This window comes from Coenobita brevimanus, chromosome 14, assembly GCF_032717465.1.
Source record: "Coenobita brevimanus isolate Jiangsu-jjx chromosome 14, ASM3271746v2, whole genome shotgun sequence".
Classification (NCBI taxonomy): Eukaryota; Metazoa; Arthropoda; class Malacostraca; order Decapoda; family Coenobitidae; genus Coenobita; species Coenobita brevimanus.
The window spans coordinates 42384317-42399501 of NC_136967.1; the positions used below are offsets into that span (position 1 = coordinate 42384317).

The 15185-nt window shown below is 42.1% G+C and overlaps 2 pseudogenes; both read left to right on the forward strand.

Moving 5' to 3' along the window:
• Positions 1-1428, forward strand: part of LOC145390379 (bax inhibitor 1 pseudogene) — a 9202-nt pseudogene extending 7774 nt beyond the window's left edge.
• Positions 1429-2187: 759 nt separating this feature from the next.
• Positions 2188-14770, forward strand: LOC145390380 (bax inhibitor 1 pseudogene; annotated as a pseudogene).
• Positions 14771-15185: the final 415 nt, after the last annotated feature.

Here is a 15185-nt window from a genome sequence, read left to right on the forward strand (position 1 = left end):
CAAGCCTCAACTCTCCTGTTTCTATATTTAAATCTTCCTGAGCAGACGGTATATCCTCTTCTGGTGGTATTGGTCTATTAAGAACTGTCTCAAAATGCTCTTTCCACCTGTTTTTAATATCTCCATCTTTGGTCAATAAATTTCCTTCCCTGTCTCTAACTGGTATTTCCTTGCGTTTACCTGCATATATATATATATATATATATATATATATATATATATATATATATATATATATATATATATATATATATATATATATATATATATATATGAGGGTTTTTCAGCACTTATAGGGGAGAAAAAAAACGGATAATTAATTGGGCATAGAATTCAATCGATTCCACTTTACAAACAATGCATTCAAGCAAAAATTTATGGTTTTTTGTCAATGCAAAGCCGTGCCTCACTACCCCCTGCAATCTGTAAATCTAACTGATCTGAGTACGTGAAGGGTATGGTGAGGGATGGTAAAAATAAACAATGTTGTACAAACAGAAACAATATTTTTGAACACTACAACAAACATAATAAGTTCATTAAAAGTGGGATTTTTTTGGTCTAGTCGTTAAGGTCTCTGTGGTGCTGCACAACATGGAAGATCAGCTGTCGTTCTTCTTCATTCTTCGTCATACAACTGTTGTAGTCCACTGCCTGTTTGGCTGCCCACTCAGCAGTGTCATTGACCACTTTGAGGTGGGCCATGAAATCAGGAATGGGGCAGAGGTCATTGATGCTTGTAGGAGTATCCAGCTTCAAACACTGGAAGAGGTTTTTCGACTTCTGGGTGACAAACTTAGAGATTCTCAGATTTGATGCCTCATCATTCGTCTTCATGTTCAAACCATGAGGGCCCTTCTTCCTCAGCAGTGCTGTGGTCATATTTATCAGCATTTCCTGCTTTTCTTCAGCAAAGACTTTGTCAGAATACATGGCAAGTGGAGCCAGGTCATCACTGAGGTACCAGAGGTGGCTTTTGACTCTGTCCAGTGCCTTCTTTGCTGCAATGAGATTCACCACTTTGAATTCTTCAATCTTCTTCGGGAGATTGAGGTAATTGATTGGAGCGTCGACAGCATTCGGGGCTTCAAACCAGTGCATCACATAGATGGTGAAGAGGAAGACACAAATGCGTGTGATGGCCTCCTTTTGATGCCATGTGAAAGGGAAGGAGGTTGCATCCTTCAGATGATTTCTGAAAAGGAATATCTTGAGGCATTAAAGGCCTTCGGCCATCCAACGTTCTCTGTGATAGGTACCTGGACGGTGAAAGGCCATCCGTGCTGGCTTCTTGCCGAGGAAAGCCAAAGACAGCTGGAGGAGCTCAAGGTAGTCATCATGGGGTTGCACTCGATCCATGTGGCTGAGTATGAAGTGTTCAATGTCCTCGGCTTTGTTGTCAATCCACGACTGAGATTTTTCATCTAGGTCATCATCGTAGGGATCAATGGAATATGTGTCAGTTTTGTTCCAGATCTCTTTGAATCGACCAAAGAGAGGAATTGCAGGACCAGAAGAAGAGAAAAAGAGGTCAAAGATCCCTGCCACTTTGAGTTCACACATGTGGTGCCTCCATGCCAAGAACAACAGTGGGACTTGGAGACCTTTAAATGACAAAGCAAGCTCTGCTGTGAATCCTGGTGTTAGGTGCTGTATTATCAAAACAAGCCCCTGCAATCCAGGGCTTCACTTCCGGCCATTCATCTAGAGTCCTTAGCACTGCCGCTCCCATTGCTTCGTCCATTCCAGGAGGGATCTTAGGGATCGCCAGGATCTTCTCTGCACCAATCCCTGTAACAACAATGTCCAGGCAATGACTGCGGCTGCTCCAATTGATGCTGGGCAACAGCTTTCCATCAAAATGGGGAATCAAGGGTGTTTGTGGCTGGAATTCTTTTTTGATCTTTTCAGCGATCTCAGTCCTTGATTCCTTCCCAACAGAGTGGAGAGATCCGACAGAGAACGTGAGTTCCCCCACGTCAAGCCCTGCTGCAATCTAGGCAGGAGTTACCACTTGCAGTGCAACTCGTGTTGAAAATGAGGCTTGCATTTGAGAAGGCCAGAGGAAAATTGCCAAGTATGGTATAGTTCCCACCAGTAGTGGAACTGAATAAGCATATTGCCTTTCTAGTTCCTGAAGGTTCGATTTTCTGAACACCTAATATATAAGTATCAATATCAGTTTCTTCTGCCACCTGTCACAGCCGTCATGGAGGGTATCAACCTTCAGAGATTTACCCGTAGCTTTACAGAAAATTTGGAGCCAAATGTGAGGCAGCACCTGAAAAATGTGTATGCCACATTCACATTGGTAAAAATTGCAGCTGCAGCCAGAGGGTATGTACACATGTTCAGCACACTAATTGGAGCAGGTCTGATGACTAGTCTGGGGGCACTGGGTTGCCTCATTTGGCTCATGGCAACACCATATGATGGCAAGAACCAGATAAAACGGCTTTCTCTCCTTAGTGCCTTTGCCTTCCTTACTGGATGCAACCTGGGTCCTCTCCTTGATATGGTGGTCATGGTCAACCCGACACTGATTATGCAGGCCCTGCTGGGAACAAGTGTGGTGTTTGCATGCTTCTCTCTGTCTGCTCTGTATGCTCCCAGAGGCCACTTCCTCTACTTAGGAGGCAGCCTGCTGACAGCCCTTGCAGCAATCATCTGGCTTTCCATGCTCAACATCTTCTTTGGATCACGCCTCATGTTCCAGGTGAATTTATACCTGGGTCTTGCTGTAATGTGTGGATTCATCATCTTTGACACTCAGAACATCACAGAGAAAGCACAGCGTGGTGACAAGGACTACATTATGCACAGCGTCAAGCTTTTCATTAACTTTGTCAGTGTTGTCAAGTACCTTCCTCATTATCCTCACAGATCGGGTGAGGAGGAAAGATCATGGAAAGGGGAAGAAGGAAAGGAATGGTACAGGAAGGATGTAAATGGTACCGGTAATTTGATTACAGTTTTGGTAGCGATATTTAGTGTTATTTTGTTTGTAGTTGTCCCCTCTGTGGCAGAGGGGGACACAACCTGGCCGCACTATGGAGTGGTACTACTACTCTGCGGCCAGATTGTGTTAGGAAGAATACTGCCACCGTATTCCCTGCGTGTCGTAAAAGGCGACTAAAAGGGGCGGGGTGAGGGGACTAGGGACCCCCTCCTCGGTCAGAGAAAGGGATGGGGATTGAGTTATCCCCGTACCCTGAAGATTGGGTCTATGAATGTGCGTGGATGTAGTACGATTGAGGCTAAAAGGGAGGAGATTGGAAGAATACTTGTGAGAAGAAAGTTGGATGTGTTAGCTTTGAGTGAAACGAAGATGAAAGGGAAGGGTGAGTCTATGTTTGAAAGTGTGAATGGAAGATTGTCAGGTGTTGATAGAGGAAGGGCAAGAGAAGGTGTGGCCTTGTTAGTGAGTCCGGAAGTACAGCAGTGTGTGATTGAATGGAAGGAGGTGTCATCGAGACTGATGTGGGTGAAAGCGAAATTTGAACGTGGGTTATGGGTGTTTGTGAGTGCATATGGGCCTGATAGTGAAAGGGATGAGGAAGAGAGGGAATCTTTCTGGAATGATGTTGATGAGTGTCTGCAGAGTTTTGGAGCGAATGTGAATGTGGTAATGATGGGAGATTTGAATGGTAGAATGGGAAATGTAGCATTTGAAGGTGTAGTTGGTATGCATGGTGCGCCTGGAAGAAATGAAAATGGGGAACGAATGATAGCGATGTGCGTTGAGCGAGAGATGGTGATTGGAAATATGCTGTTTGAGAAGAAAGATATTTATAAGTATACATGGGTGAGACAGGAGGGTGGAAGGGTTGTTGATAGAGCTTTGATGGACTATGTGGTTGTGTCCAGGAATGTAATAGGAAGATTGTTGGATGTGAGAGTTCTGAGAGGGGAGGGTGGAGGTATGTCTGACCACTACCTGGTGGAGGGAAAGTTAAGAGTAGGTAAGAGATGGGTGAGAGCTAGGAGGGTTAGGTGTGGCAGGGCAGTTTTCAAAGTGAGTGAGTTGGATAAAAGAGAGAAAATGATAGAGTATCGGGAGAAATTTAAAGATGACTGGAACGCAGTGAAAGATCAGGAAATTGGCAGTGTGGAGGGGGAATGGCAGTTGATTAAGAGTGCTGTGGTGGGGCATGCAGGAGAGGGGTGTGGTGTGAGACGTACGGGTGGTGGTGTAAGAAAAGGAAGTGAATGGTGGTGCGAGGAAGTATGGCTGTGGCTGAGAAGAGACTTGCATATGAAGTGTGGCTGCAGAGGAAGGATGAGGTGCCATATGAGAGGTATAAGGAAAAGAGGAATAGGGCGAGAAGGGCTGTGCTTGACGCTAAAGTGGCAGCAGATGAGAGGTGGGGTAAGCGGTTGATTGAGAATTTTCAACAGTATAAAATGTTCTGGAAGGGGGTGAAAAGAGTGCAAAAGGGAGAGTCTGGGAAGGAAGAGCGAGTAAAAGCAGAGGATGGAAGGATGTTAACTGAGATGGATGCAGTAAGGAAGAGATGGGCAGAGTATTTTGAAAGATTGTTAACTGTAGAGGAGGAAAGAGTGACTGAGATTGTGGTGGATGGAAGGGTGCAAGGAATAAATGTGTTGGGGGAGTTGAATGATTCTTTGATCACCAAGGAGGAGGTGGAGAAGGCAGAAAAGGAGATAAAAACAGGGAAAGCTGCAGGTATGGATGGCTGTGCTGTGGAATGCCAGAATGGTGGTGGAGTGATTATTACTGACTGGTTAGTAAGACTGTTGAATGTGTGCTTTGTGAAAGGTATGGTGCCAATTGACTGGGCAAATGCTTGTGTGGTCCCGTTGTATAAAGGCAAGGGTGATAAGTATGAATTTACTAGCTTTAGGGATATAAGTCTCATGAGTGTTGTAGGTAAAGTGTATGGTAGAGTGTTAATTATGAGAGTTAGAGAGGGTACAGAGGGAGTGATTGGTGATGAGCAGTGTGGCTTTAGGAGAGGGAAAGGATATGTGGATCAGGTGTTTGCTGTGAGACAAGTGTGTGAAAAGTATTTAGCGAAAGGCAGGGATGTGCTTTAGGCATTCATGGATTTAGAGGAAGAGTATGATAGAATTGATAGGGAGGCTTTGTGGGCTGTTTTAAGATTGTATGGACTTGATGGTAGGTTACTAAAAGAAGTGAAGAGTTTTTATGTAAACAGTACAGCGTGTGTAAGAGTGGGAAATGCTGTGAGTGGTTGGTTTCCTGTGAGAGTGGGGCTACGACAGGGATGTGTGATGTCGCCTTGGTTGTTTAATATTTATATGGATGGTGTTGTAAGGGAGGTGAATGCAAGAGTTTTAGGTGGAGGTCTGAGTCTGGTGAATGTTGATGGTAGAGAGTGGAATCTAAAGCAGCTGCTGTTTGCAGATGATACTGCACTGGTGGCTGATTCAAAGGAGAGATTGAGACAATTGGTAGATGAGTTTGGAAGGGTGTGTGAAAGGAGGAAATTGATAGTTAATAAGAATAAGAGTGATGAAGTGTACGTGGTTGGTAGATGGTAGGAGGATGAATATAGTTGCTTGCAGAGGTAGAGTGTTTTAAGTATTTAGGGTCACATGTTGCTGTGGATGGAAGAATACATGCAGAAGTGAAGTTTAGAATGAATGAAGTAACAAAGGTGCTGGGAGGAATGAAAAAGGTGTTTAGATGTCGTTTGCCTAGAATGGATGTATAGAGAAGGCTTTATGAGGGTGTTGTGGTACCGACTGCATTATATGGGGTTGAAACATGAAATATGGGTGTAGCAGTGAGAAAAAGTTCGAATGTAATGGAGATGAGGTGTCTGAGGAGTATGTGTAGAGTGACGCGTATGGATCGATTGTGAAATGATGAAGTGCGAAGGAGAACTGGAGTTGTTCGGGAGATGGCTGACAGAGTGGAGCACGGGGTGTTGCGATGGTTTGGGCATATGGAGAGCATGGACAATGAGCAATTGGTGAAAAAGATAACTAGATCTGATGAGAGAGGTGTAAGGCCGAGAGGGAGACCACGAATAGGATGGATGGACACTGAAGAGAGCGCTGGATGTGAGTGGGATGTCTGTTGAGCAAGGAAGAGTGGCTGTGGGTGACAGAAATAAATGGAGAGAAATTGTGAATGAATAAATGATGATGAAGCCCTGAGGGGATATTCTCCCGCATGTCTGATCAGCCAGTCAGGTCAGGTGTGGGTAAGGGGATGGATCTATTATGATGTGGCAGGGGTAAACCAGTACGGCTGTCAGGCCCTGCTGCTGATGTCACTGATTGCACTCCACAGTTGACCCTTGTGTGGTGTGGTGCGGTGAGGATCTGTCCCTTCTCCCCTTTGGCACTAAGATGCGAATGACTGTGTTTGAATGGATGAGTAAATGGGGAGTGTGTCGTCCTGTCTAGGCTACCTCCCTTTCCTTGGGGGAAGCAGCCTAGGTATATATATATATATATATATATATATATATATATATATATATATATATATATATATATATATAATCTCATTAGCCGTTTGAGTCTACACTGCAGTACTGGCCTATACCGACCGAAGTGGGGATGATAAAGCCAATGTATCCCTACCAAGTGGTTTAGGCTATCTGGTAGAGATAGTATGTAGGGTGGGCAGTGCTTGTAAGTGTGATTATAATGTTGGAGTGGTTTTGGATGTGTGTGCAGTCTGTGAACCAAGTGTAATCGGCCCGTGCAAGCCGACTGGGTGCAAGCATACTTTATAGTATGTGGCACTGGTTCAACCACAGCACCCCTTATGTCTGCCAAAGCTGTGCATGGTCAGAAGAACGCTTCCAAAGTTTATTACCCTGGCAGGGCGCGAACCCAAGTTCTACCATGCATGAAAACACACGCTCTACCACTGTACCAGAGAGGCTCCATATATAAATATATATATATATATATATATATATATATATATAGATAGATAGATAGATACATACATACATAGATATATAGATACATAGATATATATGTATATATAGATAGATAGATAAAGATAGATTGATAGATACACTTAAAATATAGTCCAGCTGTGTATGTGTGTGTCTGTCTTTGCATTTGCTCGTTTCTTTAATAGAAATGGTTATAAATATCGACCTAATTCTTTTGGCGTTTGGTTGGGCTATATCCAGGAAGTGTTAAAAAAACCTGATGGCGCAAAACTTTCAGAAATTGGGACATGCAAAAATATGAAAACAGAAAGTAATTCTGGAAAGAGGTGTGGAAATATAGAAGTGAAAGCGATAAGAAATGGGATGGTGTGAAGGATGGAGGTGGTAGATTATTAACCCATGGAGATGAAGTAAGGACCAGATGGAAAGAATATTTTGAAAGCCTGATGAATGGGGATAGAGAGAGCAGAGCAGCTGTAAACATGATTGGTTTTGGGGGGGGTGCAGAGAAGGAATGCAGTGCCAGGAGACGTGACACTCGCACAGGTGAAGAGTGCTGTGAAGCGGCTGAAAAATGGGAAAGCAGCTGGGGTTGATGAGGTGTATGCAGAGATGCTTAAATGTAGTGGAGAGAATGGAATGAAGTTCTTGTTGGAGATATGTAAGAAGGCATGGATGAGTGAAACTGTGCCTGCAGAGTGGAAAAAGGCTGTGATTGTACCCTTGTACAAATATAAAGGTGAACGAAGTGAGTGCAAGAAATATCGTGGCATAAGCTTACTGAGTGTGTAGGGAAGGTATACGGAAGAATTATTATAGAGAAAGTAAGCGAGATATCAGAAGTCCTAGTGTGTAATGAACAGGGTGGCTTTAGGAGTGGCAGAGGATGTGTGGACCAAATATTTGCAGTGAGACAGATAGCAGAGAAGGCTTGTGAGAAGGACCATCAGGTGTTTATGGCATTCATGGATCTGGAAAAAGCATAACAAAGTGGACAGAGAAGGATTGTGGAAAGTTTTGCGCATGTACGGTGTAGAAGGTAAGCTATTAGATGCCGTCAAGAGTTTTTATGATGGCAGTGTATACATCTCTCTCTCTCTCTCTCTCTACATAAATATGTATGCACACACACACACACACACAGATATATATATATATATATATATATATATATATATATATATATATATATATATATATATATATATATATATATATATATATATATATATATATATATATATATATATATATATATATATATATATATATATATTTCTGTGCGTGACAAATAAATGGAAAGAAATTGTGAATGAATAAATAAATAAATAAATATATATATATATATATATATATATATATATATATATATATATATATATATATATATATATATATATATATATATATATATTTCTGTGCGTGACAGAAATAAATGGAGAGAAATTGTGAATGAACAAATGATGACACAGCCCTGAGGGGATATTCTCCCGCATTTGGTCTGATTAGCTAGTCAGGTCAGGTACGAGTAAGGGGATGGGTCTATTATGATGTGGCAGGGGTAAACCAGGTCTGCTGTCTGGCCCTGCTGCGGATGTCACTGATTGCACTGCACAGTTGACCCTTGTGTGGTGTGGTGCGGTGAGGATCTGTCCCTTCTCCCCTTTGGGGCTAAGATGCGATTGACTGTGTTTGAATGGATGAGTAAATGGGGAGTGTGTCGTCCTGTCTAGGCTACCTCCCTTTGCTTGGGGGAAGCAGCCTAGGTATATATATATATATATATATATATATATATACACACTATTTTTCATATATTATATACATATAATACATAGAAACAAATGTATATATATGTATGTACATGTATATATAACATTATGTATAGATGTATGGACATCTCTCTCTCTCTCTCTCTCTCTCCACATATACCATATATATATATATATATATATATATATATATATATATATATATATATATATATATATATATATATATATATATATATATATATATATATATATATATACATATCCCCCTTTTTACCCCTCCACTCTGTCTCTCTGTCTCTGACTCTCTCGATAGATACATGGACAGATAGAGATAGATTCATATACTGTATATTTAGGTAGAGAGAGAGATAGATAAATAGACTGGTGGATAGATATAGATATTTGTACATCTCTGTCTGTCTGTCTGCCTGTCTGTCTGTCTCTCTCTCTAATTATGTATCTATCTATCTATCTATCTATCTATATATATATATATATATATATATATATATATATATATATATATATATTTTCATTCTAGAATATTTCAGTGTCCAAAACCACCTTTAGGTCTCATCTCTTTTCACTGATCCGCCTTGTGAAGAAACGTACATCTTTTCTATCGTTAATAACCTATAGTCTATTTGACTGTCCTATGCAGTTGAGATGTATGGGGCAGGTAGGGTGTGTTTGTTTCTCGGCTGCTGATTAGCGACCGATGATGTCACTGAAGTAAATGCATTCGTGTATTGTAATGGAACCTGCGGACATAGATGTACACCGTGAGTGGATGTTATAGTGCGACATATGGACGTAGGTGTACACCGTGGTTGGATGCAGTGCAACATGCGGAATTGTTAGCAATAAGGCCAGTGAGGGCAGAACGTACAATACTGTACATTGTCTTAATGTCACATGAGGAAGTCGGGGGTGGGGGGGGGGAAGAAGTGATAGAGGAACAGCACAGGAATCGTCTTAGTTGGGATTAGTGGCAAAAGTTTGAGCAAGAGTTCTGCTTTTTCAGAGGGAAAAACGGCTATAGAGTCATCCGATTGGAAATGAGGGAAGGAAGATGAAGTAAAGTCGATAGGGAGGATTTTGGCAAAGTGGCAGAAAGAGCAAGAAGAATAATATTTGAGTCACATAGTTCGGAGCATTTAGTACGAACGAAATTATTCTTAAAAGAGCAAACAACAAACTTAGCACACTTCAAGGCAGAGGCATATATAATGAGATTCAGGGGTGTTCGTTCTGATATCTTTTGTAGACATTACTCTTGTTTGGACAGCATTAGAACAAAAGTTATTAAACCATGTTTTTTTTTTTTTTAAATCAGTCACAGTATAAGTGTATGCTTCCATGCCTGACAGAATAACCTTCGTAATGCACAACATACAGTCTGTTGGCTGTCGGCCATGGAAGGAACAAAAATTCCAGGGAAAATGAAAAAAGTACTGCCTGAGTGCCTTCCAGTCAGCAGCTCCAAAGTGCCACAGCCACCACTTCTTTTGAGGATCCTTAGGCCATACTGGAATGATAGGACAGGTTAAAATGATAAAGTTGTGATTGGGGGAGCCCAACGGAGATAAAAGAAAGATGGGTTAGTTGTAATGAAGAGGTCACATATGTTGTAACTCTCTAAGGCAGTCAGGGATAAGGGTAGGGTGCTGTACAAACTGCTCTAGGTCATTAAGGATGTAGGCTTGTCCACCAGGTCGATCAGCAAACGGAAAGGAGAGCCAAAGGTGGTGATTAACGCTGAAATCACCTAGAATGGAGACAGATGAGAATGGAGAAGTTGATAGGATGTGTTCAGTCTTAGGCATAAGATAATCACAGAATGATTCATCTTCAGTAGAATGTGGACACAAGTTCACAGCACAGTATATTTAGTTAAAGAATGACAGGATAACTGACGCCATAAAGTATAGAATTCAGAAGACTCAAATTCAAGAACAAGAGAGCAAGAGATGCTGCTGCATACATATACACAAAAACCACAATTTGCTTTGAAGTGAGGATATAGAAAGTAAGCGTTACAGAGATTGGTTTACTATCAGTCACCTCATACAGCTGAGAATCTGAGGATGAGGTGAGGTTTAGAGGAAAAGAAATGATGTTCAACAGAAAGAAAGTTGGGGGACAGGACACGAGTTTTCCAGAAATGAAAAAGGAGTGATGCATACAGTGATCCCATGCATATCACTTGGCCTTCACCAGAAGAGGGATTACTAGACGGGGCTTTTATGGTCCCCCTTCCCCTTTGGGAGCAGACTCTGAAGCTGGGTGTTGAGACCTCATTTCTTCAGAATTTAGAATGCTGTTCGGAACATTCTGCATGCAAAAGTTTGGCATTAAAATAGAAAAGAAAATGGTCTGTATGTCAGTGAACTTGTTGAACGAAAGGCAATGATAGACTACGTGTGTGTGGATGAGCGAATGAGAAGACAAGTGTTGGATGCAAGGGTGTGGAGAGGGTGGGGGAATGGAGTCTCGGACCATCACTTAGTGATGGCCAAGATAGAGCTGCAAAGAAAGTGGTTGAGGAGGCGAAGGGGAAGACAGGAGGAAGCAGCTCCTGTGAGAAGAGTGGAGAAATTGCAAGATAGTGAGAAGAGGACAGAGTATAAGAGCATAGTGGAAGAAAGATTGGGAAGGTATGAGCTAGAGCAGATGGAAGGGGTGGAAGACGTATGTAAGATATTCACGGAAGAGATAAGCGCAGCGTGTGAGGTGGTTTGTGGAGTGAGGAGGAGATGCAAGGGTGTGCAAGGGACAGCATGGTGGAATGATGAGGTGAAACGAGCTGTGGAACAAAAGAAGAAGGCATATGGTGAATGGTTGGCGAGTAGAGGTAGGGGAGAAGATGAGAGAGAGAAGAGAGAGGTATATGTGAGCAGGAGAAGGGAGGTTAAGAGACTGGTGAAGGAGAGTAAGAAGAAAGTGGATGAAGAGTTTGGGAGGAATCTGAGTGTGAAATGGAGGGAGAGTAAGAAATTGTTTTGGAAGGAGGTAAAGAAAGTAAGGCAGTGTGAAAGGGGAAATAGTAGGGGAGTGAAAGATAGGAATAATAGATTGTTGGTGGAGAAGACAGAGAAGTTGAGGAGATGGAAGGAGCACTTTGGGGATTTGTTGAATGTTGAGAGTGAGAGCAGTGCAAATATAAGTGGTTCGGGAATGGCTGGGAGAAGAAGAGATGAGAGGAGGGAGGAAGAGATCAGTAGGTCGGAAGTAGTGGAAGCGATGAAGAAGATTAAGCTGGGAAAGGCCCCAGGAATTGATGGAGTGTGTGGTGAAATGCTTAGGTATGGGGGTGAGATTGTTGTGGAGTGGATATGGAAGTTGTGTAGATTGGCTTGGGAAGAGGGAAGGGTTCCAGAGGACTGGAAATCAGGTATAATTGTTCCTCTGTACAAAGGAAAAGGGGAGAGAGAAGTATGTGGTAACCATAGGGGTATTTGCCTTCTTAGTGTGACTGGTAAAATATATGGTAGAATACTCATTGATAGGGTTAGGCATATGACAGAGGAGCTAGTTGGAGAAGAACAAGGGGGTTTTAGGAAGGGAAAAGGGTGTGTAGATCAGATATTTGTTCTAAGATGTTTAGTGGAGAAGTATCTAGAGAAGGGAAGGAAAGTGTATGCTGCCTTCATGGACTTGGAGAAAGCTTATGACAGAATAGATAGGAAAGGTATGTGGAAGGTATTAAGAATATATGGAGTGGAGGGGAAATTGTTGAGTGCTGTGAAGAGTATGTACGAGGGAGCTAGGGCTACGGTGCGAGTGGATGGTGAGCTGAGTGAGTTCTTTGATCTCAATGTGGGACTGAAACAGGGGTGTGTAATGTCTCCATGGCTGTTTAATATATATATGGATGGGGTCGTAAAGGAGGTACAAGGTAGGGCAGTGGATGTTGGGGTGGCCCTAATGAATGAGGGTGAGATTTGGAAGCTTCCGGTGTTGCTGTTTGCTGATGATACAATATTGTTGAGTGAAGATGAATGGGAGTTGCAAGGTTTGGTGAATGAATTTGGGACAGTGTGTAGGAGGAGGAAGCTGAAAGTTAATGTAAACAAAAGTAAAGTTATGGTGTTTGAGAGGAATGAAGTCACAGAGTGTGCAATGAGGTTGGATGGTGAGGATATGGAGAATGTGAGTGCATTCAAGTACTTGGGTAGTGTGATGAGTAAGGATGGAACTTTGGGGGATGAAGTACGTGAAAGGGTACAGCAGGGAAGGAAGGTTGTTGGCACACTGAAGGCAGTGATGAGAAATAGGGAGGTGAGTATGGAAGTTAAGAAGTCACTGCATGATGGTATTGTGATCCCTACCCTGATGTATGGAAGCGAGGCGTGGACCTTGCAAGAGGGGAACAAGACAAGAGTGAGAGCAGTGGAAATGAGTTACTTGAGAGGAGCATGTGGAGTGACATGGAGGGACAGGTTGACGAATGAAGAAGTGAAGGAACGTTGTGGGGTAGATGTGGATGTGGTTGAAAAGATTAGGAGAAATACACTGAGGTGGTTTGGACATGTGGAGAGGATGGAGAATGAAAGACTGACTAAGAGGGTGTATGTAGGTGAGATGGAGGGAGGGAGAGGGAGGGGTAGACCGAGGATGAGGTGGAGGGATGGAGTTGAGAGGTATATGAGGGAGGGGGGGGTGAGTTGGGGGGAGGGGAGTCAAATGGTGGGTGACAGTGACTTGGAGGCGTTTTGTCTGCGGCCACCCTTTGCGGGATTAGGGCGTCGGGCTATAGGTAGATAGATAGATAGATGTCAGTTTTTGTGTCTGTAACTTATTTTGCACCTCTAAAATACACCCTGTACTTTAGTGGGAATAGAGATACGCAACCTTTTAGGGTTATTTGCTTCTTTATGATCCCAAAGGGAAATCCTAGAAGCAAGGCTGCATCAGCAATAAGGGTGGAAATTTTAGGAAGTACATCATCCGTAGAAAATGAATAAGCTTTAACCACAAACACAGAAACATGGCTGAGGTACTTTCTCCACACCAAACATGAGAAGAAACAACTTTCTTAGTGGAAAAATACTAAAGGAAAAACCATCATTCAGCTATTTTTGCTAGTCAAACCAGACCACAGTCAAAACAAATAAAATTCTAAGCCAATAAGTGTCATTATAGATGACACCTGTTTCCTTAGAGGAATGAGAGAAAGGGGAGTCTCTTAAATATTGTATCAGCTGTACCAGGAAGAGAAAAGTTTAGCTAGCAACTTCAGTGAATTATTGATTAATGTTGAAGCTCAGACGTATGAGGAGGAAGTTAAACAAGTGTTATTGTCAAGGAACGGACGGGAGTACGTGTTTGTGCTTGTTCACAAATATGTAATGGGAAACAGATAGGACTGAATAAGACAGAGGGCAAGTAGTATGTTCATTTAACTGGCCAAAAGTTTTTAGATATATCAAAAGATGGCGTCTTACCTGTGACCAGCGTCAAAGAGTAATGCACATATGTCGAGTGATTAAGGTTTCCCTAAACAGAATGCTCCTAATGACTGCCATTTCAAAAGGATGCAGTACACTTAGTTGGTCCTATCAGTCTATCATCCTCAGAGGGGAACACATAATGGGTGATTATCCTATGAAGTGGCCAAGAGTTATAGGGATGCCGAGATGTTAAATAAAATTAGTTATTGAAGTTTTGTCAGTTATATTTATTTACCATATCTTGGATCTCCTCAAAACATCCAATTTACCTCTTACTTAACGCACGAAGTGTATTGGTTCATCAACGTAAAACAGCCCTTTTCTACACCTTATCACCCAGTGGCAAAAGGCTTATTTGAAAAATTATAAGACACATTTAAATAAGTGTTAATGAATACTTGTAAGGATCGCCCATAGGATGGCCCATGTAACTGGGACAGGCATTTCGCAGAAGCCCTATTTTGTGCTCAGAAAGGTACTGCAAACAAGTACAGGCTTCTCGCTATTTGAGTTGCACTATGGCCGCAGTGTTAAGGGCTCACCACAACTGCTGAGAGATACCTGGTCCGATACTGACGAGAGTGTCCAAATACTTATCACCTACCAGTATGAATTGGAGTTACTAAAGAGATTTTAAGACAGTTTTTTATGATACCAGTAAATTGGCAGTTACTGGTGTGGAAATACAAGGAGATACATATTAGCATCATTATGATAAGGGGTGATGTGTTAATCTTGTGAAATGCCTACCTGAGCTAATAAGTCATTTTTGAGTCGGAAGGATCCACATATGGTTGTGGTGAAGGTATGACACGTGGATTACAGGGTAATGTTGGACGAGAAAAGCAGGAAAGTATTTCAGGTTAATATACTTAAGAAATATGAGTCCAAGATCTGTGTCTTAATTGGAGCAATATCAATGATCACAACTGCAGTGGCAGAAGACGATGATTTGTTTAAGGTGCAGGAAGTAAAAGATACAGGGGCATTTTCAGAGATTTAATTATACAGCCAAATTATCCAAGCAGATGAAGTATGATCTGCAAGCATTG